Here is a 9874-nt window from a genome sequence, read left to right as displayed (position 1 = left end):
AACTATGATCACGGGGACAGGAAACGTATGGAAGATCAAAATTTTTTCCCCTCAATTTTATTCCAAAGTTAACACAATACACATGTTACTCTGTGGTCTAAATAACCAGTAAAATTTGAGTTTCTGATTGGCGAGTTAAGAAATGCTTTCCTTCTTAAAGTCAACCTCTGAATCATGAAAAGAATTGCATCATTGGTCACTTGGCTTGTGATTTCCAATGGAGTAGACATTTTTGCATGAATCTTCTCATGAGTTTTTTTAGCTCAGTTGTTTTGTCTGTAATTTGTATCAGGTTGCCAAGCAAACCGCAAACCATGATTCTAAGGAATAGAAGAATTTAAAGGACGCTCCCTCGCATCCTGACAACGAGTTGGGGTGGGGCAGAGTATAATTTTAAGCTTTATAAGAAAAGTCATCTGTAGGGTATCTCTAGGCACCTTTTATGCTTACTGTTCTGCTCTTTGAAGTTATTCACCAGCATTGTGCTTGTTGATTGTATATCAGGCACTTTTCTTTCCTTAGTTGTGTTTGGGAAATTGTGACCATGTACTTGATGGTAAATTCCATCAAGTAGTATTTCACTCTGGCCTTTTAGAGAAATTAGAAAACAATTTAAGTATGCACAAATATGTACCTGTTGCTTAGGCTACTAATTAGATTTTTAAAATATTTATATATGTGTGTGCATGCATGGGTCACACACACACACACACACACACACACACACACACACACACACACACAAAGTCTAAAGACCTGCAATTCTGTTCTCCATATCCACATTGTAAATGGCAAGTTGTAGTTGGGAAGTTGGACGTAAGATATGCTGTGTTCCCAGTTGAGTGTTCAACCTTAACTGCACACCAGCCTCTCATCTCCCTGTAGACAACACAGGGGCAGGCAGGAAGGGAAATGCCACTCTGCTTTGCCAGCATCTTGCCCGCTTTATTGCTCTTCAAATCAGTTTTTAACTGTAACATATGATCCTTTTGTGTTTATATAAAGTTCCTCACCAGGTATTGCCTTTCTTTCAAATTCAGATTAGCCCATTTCATTCATGTTCCGCCCCTTCAACTCTTCTTCCTCCTGGTTTTGTAGACTTTCTCCAGTCGTCTTCCTTTCTCTCCCTGGGTCTCCTTACATACCCGAACTGAATCTCCATGTTTGGCAAGGCATGGCAGCAATGAACCCGAAGAACTCATCCCATTTCAGTAAATTGCATGGCAGCAATTTACTCAATTACTCAACCCGGAAGAACTCATCCAGTTCAGGAACTCATGACTCAGACCCTTTGACTGTCAGTGCAGTAACAGATCCTAGAAGCCCTTCACAAAGTCCAGGGACAGAAGCCAGGTGAAATAATAGACAGGTAGAAAGGCAGCGTTTGTCAAAGGGCTTGTTCTGGTAGTGAAATATTCAGTCTGATGGTCTCTAAGGTCTGCTTTTCTCCTTATTATGGCACAGAAGCAGAAGCTTTACATATTCCAGCAAAGCCATGAAAGAGCACATCTTTGTTTGGGTTTTATCTCCATACTTTGTTAAGAGATGAGGTCTCACTATATAGCTCACAAATTTACCTCAAATTTACTCCAGGTGACGTATGTAGAGATAGTTATCCAAGAGTTTGTCGCAGTAAAAAGGTATTCAGTCTCTCCATCTCTAGGGTTTGATTTTCTTATTGGTAGAAGTTGATTTGATAGTCACAGAAATTTCAAATGTATTTCATGATGTGAAGCACATGATCTTTTTGTCTCAGCCTCTCAGGTTCTGTGATTACAGGTATATAACACTGTACCATACTAGATGCATTTTAAGGGAATAGCCCAAATTATAATATTAAGATACTTGCTGTTAAGAGCAGAACTTATTTATGCAACACTTATTCTGTGCATGGAAGTATTGCAAATGCTTACAAATAAATAAAGTAATATATATTTAAACATATATATTTAAACACACATACACACACACACACACACACACACACACACACACACACAACTTGATCCTTTTACAATGATATGAATTAAATACTATGCTTACCCTTAGGCTCAAAGTGCTTAGCCTAGAGTTATATGGTGTTACAGCAATAGGGGTAGGAGTAAAGCCAGATTTAAAAGATAGTGATCAGACTCCACCATCATATACAGCTTTGGTTAACCAAGATACATTTCTAGTAAGCAATACAATTAAGAGACCTTATTTTTAATAGCAGCACCATCCCAAAAATCCTGCTGAACCACAGTTATTACAGAGAATGATACATAGTTTCAAGGCAAATGAGTTGAACATCATTAAAGACTAATGTAAAAGGTACTTAGCGATTGAAAATTCAATCTTCTAAGGATTTATATATATTAATATAGAATATATCTCCTTTTAGCTAAGTCTTTGGATATTAACAAAGAACATATGAGCCTGAGTTGAGACCATCCAAGCTAAGCCAGAAGTAACCATGCCCTTTAGTTTATCCTAATAGGTCTGCCTTCACATTACAGTCTTTCTGCCACTTTTGTTAGGCGCTAGACCAGGTATTCGGTCTCTTGTCTTACCTGGGTGATTCTCTTTATTGAGCTTTTCTAATTTGTTCTTAATGGTAATCTTCCTAGATATCTCTACTGCTTTAAATTATTCATTATCTTCTATTTGGCAAGTAAATTCTAGGATTATAGAACAAGGTCTAGGACAATATGTAAAATCTGGTCCCTGCCTGCATGTTCAGCCATATAGAATACCTCTCTCCTATTTTCTCACTTCTCTCTAGACACATCAACATTCTATAAATTCTTTATACTTCATATCATCTTTCTCTTGCCAGACATGTGTTTTCTCTTACTTATGCCTGGGTACTTATCCTTTGAGGTTTCTATCTAAGAAAAGAAATTCTCTACTCTAAATTAACTTCCCATCCATTTACATTATGCCTTTCTTAAACTCATCATGATATATTTGTTTATATAAGCATATTTTAAAATATTTGTCTCCTCCATTATTACTAGCTTTTTATAGGAGCAAACTAGAGGCTCTGTTTGTTTTGCTATTGTTTCTCGCCTAGCAAAGTGCCTGATAAATAATTGGCATTTGATAAATATTTACTCAGTAAATAAATGACCTCCAGCATTGTCACAAAAGGATTTTCTAGAGTTTCTGTGAAAGGAGATATCTTCACAGAAATGTACTTCCATGTCTGGTTCTAATGCATTGCATCAGTACCATAATATCCCTTCTTTCCATTTGATAGTGACTCCAGTTGTGGCTATTTTGCTTCTCACAAGCCATAGGTAATGATGATGGATGATAGCTGGTGAAGACTGGTGTATAGATGTGGGAATTTGTGGGTGAATAAACAACATAAATAAGGACAGAGAGTCAGCACAGTAAGTGCAACACTTGAAGAGAAAGGGTCATTCTGATTGACTGAAAAAAGAGTGTTATAGAAGAAAAATCTGGAGCACAAAATAGCTTAAAATCAAATTTGCAGAGCCTTGAGACAGAGCTTAAAGGAAGGTTGACTCAATAGTACAGATTTTGGCGTGACTTGTGAGCTTGACTGAGAGTGCAGGAAATTTTAGTGTGACACTTTTGTAGTTGTAGTAAGAGGGGAAAGGGTGACATTACTGGTGGGCTCGTACAATTTCCAATTACTTGTTTTCCTTTAGTAAGTGGTATTTTTGTTTTGCCAGTCCTGGGCTTGAGCTCAGGGCCTGAGCACTGTCCTTGGACTTTCTCAAGGCTTTTAGCGCTCTACCACTTGAGCCTCAGCATCACTTCCAGCTTTTTTCTATGTATGTGGTACTGAGGAATCAAACCCGGGTCTTCGTGCATGCTAGGCAAGCACTCTACCACTAGGCCAAACTCCCAGCCCTAGTAAGTGGTATTTTAATTATTATTTAAGCAATAATACTTCTTGGATGTATTAGTGATATTTTTTCTTCTTTTATTTATTCTTGCTAAGTGTTCTAGCTGATATAGTCAGACGACGTTTACATTTCACATCTGTTTCCCATTCAGAGTTTACACTTCAGATTCACCTAACCAATGCCTTCTGGCTGCTGCTGAGCTATCTCAATCACAAAGTGTTTAAAATCCAACCCAACCAACATGTAACTGTCTTTAAAAAAAAATCACTTATCTCACATGGATTCAACATGCTCTATTAAGGAAACTGATTCAGAATCCTGGGAATCAGCAGGGATTCCATTCCACAGATTATTTCCCTGTCCTGTGGAATCAGCATCCCATCCTATTAATCTTGTTTTCTTCATCCTCACTCTTCTCTGTCTCCTCTTTTCCACTCTCCCTGATGCTACACCACCCATGGAGTGGCATCTTATTAGCTCTTAGCCAGCAACAACCAGGTCCCAACAAGTCTCTTCATCTTGTGCTCATATTCTTTTCCACTTCTTTCAGTAATTTTTGTCTAAAATGAAATTCTGTTTCATTGCTTTTTTTTGCCAGTCCTTGGCTTGAGCTCAGGGCCTGAGCACTGTCCTTGGATTTTTCTCAAGGCTAGAACTCTACCACTTGAGCCTCAGCTCCACTTCTGGCTTTTTCTAAGTATGTGGTATCAAGGAATTGAACCTGGGTCTTGGTGGATGCTAGGCAAGCACTCTACCACTAGGCCAAACTCCTGGCCAGTCTGTTTCATTTCTGTGCTTAACATTCTTCCACTTCCTTCCTTTGTCCCTGAGACAAAAACTACAAATTAAACCATAGTATTATGGCCTAGAACACTTCTGATGTTGCAGGAAAGGTTATTCTAGACCCCTTTAAAGGGCCATTTCTTATTTTTACACCTTTATCTTGTCATCTACAACACCTTTACTACCCTATTTTATGCCATATTTAAAATTACCTCTTATTAGTATACATGCATATTCATAGGTATTCACTTTCATACTCTACAGAGTGGTGAACATATAGTTGGTTATTAATTAATGTTTGTGAAAATAAAGTATGTGAAGATTGGAAAAGGACTTGGAAATGACTTTCACAAAGAGAGTAAAAGGACAGAGCAGAACTAGAAATGTGGTGCGATTAGGTGATTTTATTTTTAAGGAAATAGCCATTAAAATTGGGAAAGACAAGAACAGTCTGTGGGGGGTTGGGAATGTGGTCTAGTGGTAAAGTGCTTGCCTAGCATTCACAAAGTCTGGATTCAATTTCTCAGCACCACATACACAAAAATGGCTGGAAATGCTGTGACTCAAGTGGTAGAATGCTAGCCTTGAGAAAGTCCAAGGACAGTGCCCAAGCCCTGAGTTCAAGCCCCAAGACTGGCAAAATAATAGTCATGGGATTAAAGAAAGACAAGAATCTAGAGTAACAGAATAACTTTTCCCTTGGAAAGATGCTTTGACAGATTCAGAAGTTAGGGATGGTGAGGTGCTGATGGTTCATGCCTATGAATCCTAGCTACTAAGTAGGCTGATATCTGAGGACTGAGGGTCAAAGCCAGCTGGGGCACGACAGTTTGTGAGAGTCTTATCTCCAAGCAACTTCCAAAAATCCAGAAGTGAAACTGTGACTTAAGTTTGAACACTAACCTTGAGCAAATAAAGCTTAAGGATAGTGTCCAGGAACTGAGTTCAAGCCCCATACCTGGCACAAATGAAAACAAAGTTGTGGGTGGCTTTCAGAAGAAGATTTATAGAAAAAAATCATGGAAGTGCCACTGTGGCTCAAGTGTTAAGAATGCTTGCTTTGAGCTGAAGAGCTCGTGATAAAGATGGAGATATGTGTCAAACAGGTTGAAGCAGGAAGTGCCTTAAGGATTTGCATGATGAAATGTTACAGGGATCAGAAAAAAGGATAAAGTGAACGCACAAGGTCCCTTTTACTCCCTGAAGGATGCATATGGAAACTACTCTGTCTATGGAACTTGCTAAGTTAATGAATGGTATGAAGTTATATTGTAAACATTCCCTTCCATTCCAACTACTTTGGAGACTCAGAGAGATCATTAAAATAAATACTGAATGTGGAAGGAACTGGGTTTTGCCAGGAATGTCTTGACCTGTAAGACAGTTTGTTACTTTTCATTTTTGCATGCATTCTTCAACTTTAAAAAGTGATGTAAACTCATTGTGAGTATAATATAAGCATATTGTAATTCCACCACTCACAAGTACCTACCACCCTATTTGCACTGTGTGTATGTGTGTATACATATATTCTTTGTATAAGTTAATTTTACCACCATAACTCAACTTTTAAATACTAGATAGATGTGGAGTGAATTCTTTGATAGTAGCGTGAACTTTATTGGAACTTTTAAAACTATTTCTTTCCCCAAGTGGAAACTACCAGTATATTTTTGCACTGAATGACTATGATGTTTGAATATAGACTAACAACACTGAGGAATTTAGATTGGAGAGAGGGCAGTTTTCTAGGATTAATGCCTCATGAGATAATCTATTGATAATGATTGTTTTCGGTGAAAAATTTTGCAGAATGAATAATTATGGCATTCCTTTCATTAAAATAAGTCCAGTCTGACAGTGATTCTTGTAAAAGTTTTTGTCTCTTGAGTGTCACCTTTCATGAAGTCATAGTTCTTTGCTAATGGGACTAAGGACTTGTAAAGCTTTTGAGTCAGTTATGGAAAATAACTCGAAATTTCCCCTTTACCTAAGGAAAGCCTGTTTTCAGGTCACCTGGGCTGACACAGAAAACAGAGTTTAGGAAGTTATTGCCATTTCTAGAAAAAATCATTTGGTTTTTTTTTTAAATAGGACTCAAAATTTCATTCTTTCTGTGAGGAAGCCATGCCCTAGTGACTCATGCCTGTAATCCTAAGTACTCAGGAGGCTGAGATGTGAGGATTACAGCTGGCTCAAAGCCACCTTGGGCAGAAAAATTTGTGACACTTAACTACCAAAAAAAGAGCTGTGGCTCAAGTAGTGGAGCACAAGTCTTGAGGGCCAGTGCCCAGGCCTTGAGTTCAAGCTCCAGCTTTGGGGCAGCATGTACAATGTATCACACACACACACACACACACTCACACACACCTTAGCTCTCCCTGGAATTTCTAACTTTAAGGAGTTCTATCAAGTTCAAAGAAGAGACAAAGCAGTGTTGTCACGTAAGACAGTGACTTATAGAAATTACAGGTTTAAGGTAGAAAGGTCCATTGCTAGTTTTCCCTGCGATTTGAGTGTTGGTTTTGAAGCCAGCCCACATTGTCTAATGAGAAGTAAGACTAGCTTGACTTCTAATGCCAGCTACACTGATGCTGTTCTCTTCTCTGTCTTTTTATAATGTTCTTTACATGTCATGCCAGAAAAAATAATAATTCTGTGAAACCTTTTTACCCCTGATAAGTGCTCACACAATGAATTTAATTAAAATCCCCTTTATCTATTATGCTGAAACAAGGAATTAACAATATCCATTAAAATGACGATTACATTCACATCAAATGGATTTCAACACCCGACTGGAATGATATGAAGGCAGCTACAATCATGGGAGGCCCAATATGGTGTCTACATTTTAAACCTTGCAAAACCCTAAATTATTTTAATCTCCAAATGTAATTATCCTAACTGCCAGTCAAAATTTCTCAAGGCCTATTTATGTTGAACAGAAAGAAACAAATGAAACTGTGAAGGCTTGAAACTCTATAAACTCCTGATTAACTCCTCCATTACTGGTGAGATTTCATTGAGCCTAAAATTTAGTTTGTGTTCTAAGTTTATTATTATTATGATTACTATTATTATTATGTAGCTTACAAAAGGATTACAATTCAATAAATCAGATACAATTCTTCTGTCACTAATACCCTTCCCTTCATTTGCCACCATTTTCTTCCTCCTGTCCCTTCCTTTAAATTATAGTTCATGTTTTACATAATCTACATTGAATATAATGTCCACATTTGCTTACCCTTCCTCCCTCCATTCATGTGACTACTCCCTCCCTTTTCCTATCCCCCAAACATAGTTTCACTTCCTGGTTAATTTCAGGAAAAAGAAAGAAAGAAAGGAATCGTGCTGTAGATTTCCTCAAATTAGAACTGGTTGGCTGATATTGCCAATAACTCTGTGTGTGTGTGTGTGTGTTTGCACACATGCGAGTGTGCCTATACCACAGGTTGAACTCAGGACATCAGGTTCTTGATAAGCTTTTTATTATTATTATTATTATTATTTTGCCAGTCCTGGGCTTGGGCTCAGGGTCTGAGCACTGTCCTTGGACTTTCTCAAGGCTTAGCACTCTACCACTTGAGCCTCAGCACCACTTCCAGCTTTTTTCAATGTATGTGGTACCAAGGAATCGAACCCGGATCTTTGTGCATGCTAGGCAAGCACTCTACCACTAGGCCAAACTCCAGGCCCTTGATAAGCTTTTTTTTGCTTATCAAGGCTGATGTTCTACCACTTGAACCACATCTCTACTTCCTGCTTTTTTTCTGGTTAATTGGAGGTAAAAGTCCTATGGACTTTTCTACTTGAATTGGCTTTGAACCGTCATTTTTAGACCTTAGTCTCCTAAGTAGCTACGATTATAGGCATGAGCCACCAGTACCAGGCTTTGCCAGTAACTTTTAAAATAATCTTACAGATTTTATCTTTTGATGAAACTTCATAAAAGAACGGTGTACTAATCACTGTATGATGATGCTTCGTCTTCCGTAATGCATAAGGCTGTCCTTCCTCTTGGGCCCTTCAGGAAGGGGCAATCCAAATCCACATTTCAGGTTGAAACAAGGAGTCTAGGATGAATAAAGGTAGTGATCCTTTGGTTATGAAATCAAAGTATGTGATCAAAACCAACCACTATGGCTCAGGGAAATATTTTTCAGAGGAAAAGAAAAGAGATAAATCTTTTTCTCTCTTAAGGAGTGACAACCATGCTTTGTTGAAACACTATGTTAAAGTAATGCTAACAGAAATAACAGAAATGGTTAGCTCTTCCCTTTAGCACCATTTCAAATAGTAGATTTTTACCCAAGACACATATTCTAATGTGCCAGTAGAGCAACCCATCTTAGGTTAGGTTATCTGCGATAGAATGCACAGATGCTTCCAGGAGATAACTTTCTGCATGTTGTATCTCCGTTTATCACGTCATCATTATGCTGTCTATATTCCAAGTTTCAATAAAAACAAAGTAAGTAATGTACACATATCAGTCTACCTAGACATAACTTGTCAAGATGTCCAGAAATTGTGTGTTAACCTGTTCGATTTTTTAGAATTGACCTTATCGACAAAAAAAAGCCAGCCTTTTGAAAACCCTTTATCTGTCACTCCCAATTCACAACATCAATCTAGGTTTCACTCTTTCTCCTTTTTCTCTGATTGTTTTGTGGCCTTTTCTGGTATTTGCCCCCTTCTCTATTGTTGCCAAGGCCTGTAATATTGAAACTGCTGCTACTCCATTATGTGCTTTGAACAAATGCTATTATGTTGCCCTAATAACCACAGCTGTGTAAATAACTATCAGTCTCTTTTATTGTGGTATAATTTCTGTATATGAAAGCAGTTTGCCTTCAGTGTGTGTCTGCTGATGATATCCATTGTTTGTTCTCAAACATTGCTTAGCTCCCAATCCTTTGCTTTTGTCTGCCTTCTCTTCCTCTCCCTTTTTCCCACTGGAGCAATTCTAGCCTTGATTTCAAAATGCTACTTAAAAATGAACGAAGCTCAAGTGTTCTTGGGCCTTCCAATGACCAAAAGGGTGGTGTAGAGACTAAGTAACAGCATTAAAGAGCATCTTGCTCAGTGTCTTCTGGGGACATTTCTGTCATCTTTAGGCTCCAGTCACTATGCTCACAACATTCCTTCTCACAGTGGTGCCCGGGATGTGACTGGAATCCAAGAAATGTAGTCTCGGTAGGGATTTTCTTGTGAATATAGCACAT

The sequence above is a fragment of the Megascapheus bottae genome, chromosome 14 (assembly GCF_031878675.1).
Source record: "Megascapheus bottae isolate mThoBot1 chromosome 14, mThoBot2.hap1, whole genome shotgun sequence".
NCBI lineage: Eukaryota > Metazoa > Chordata > Mammalia > Rodentia > Geomyidae > Megascapheus > Megascapheus bottae.
Note: the sequence above shows the minus strand (reverse complement) of the source record.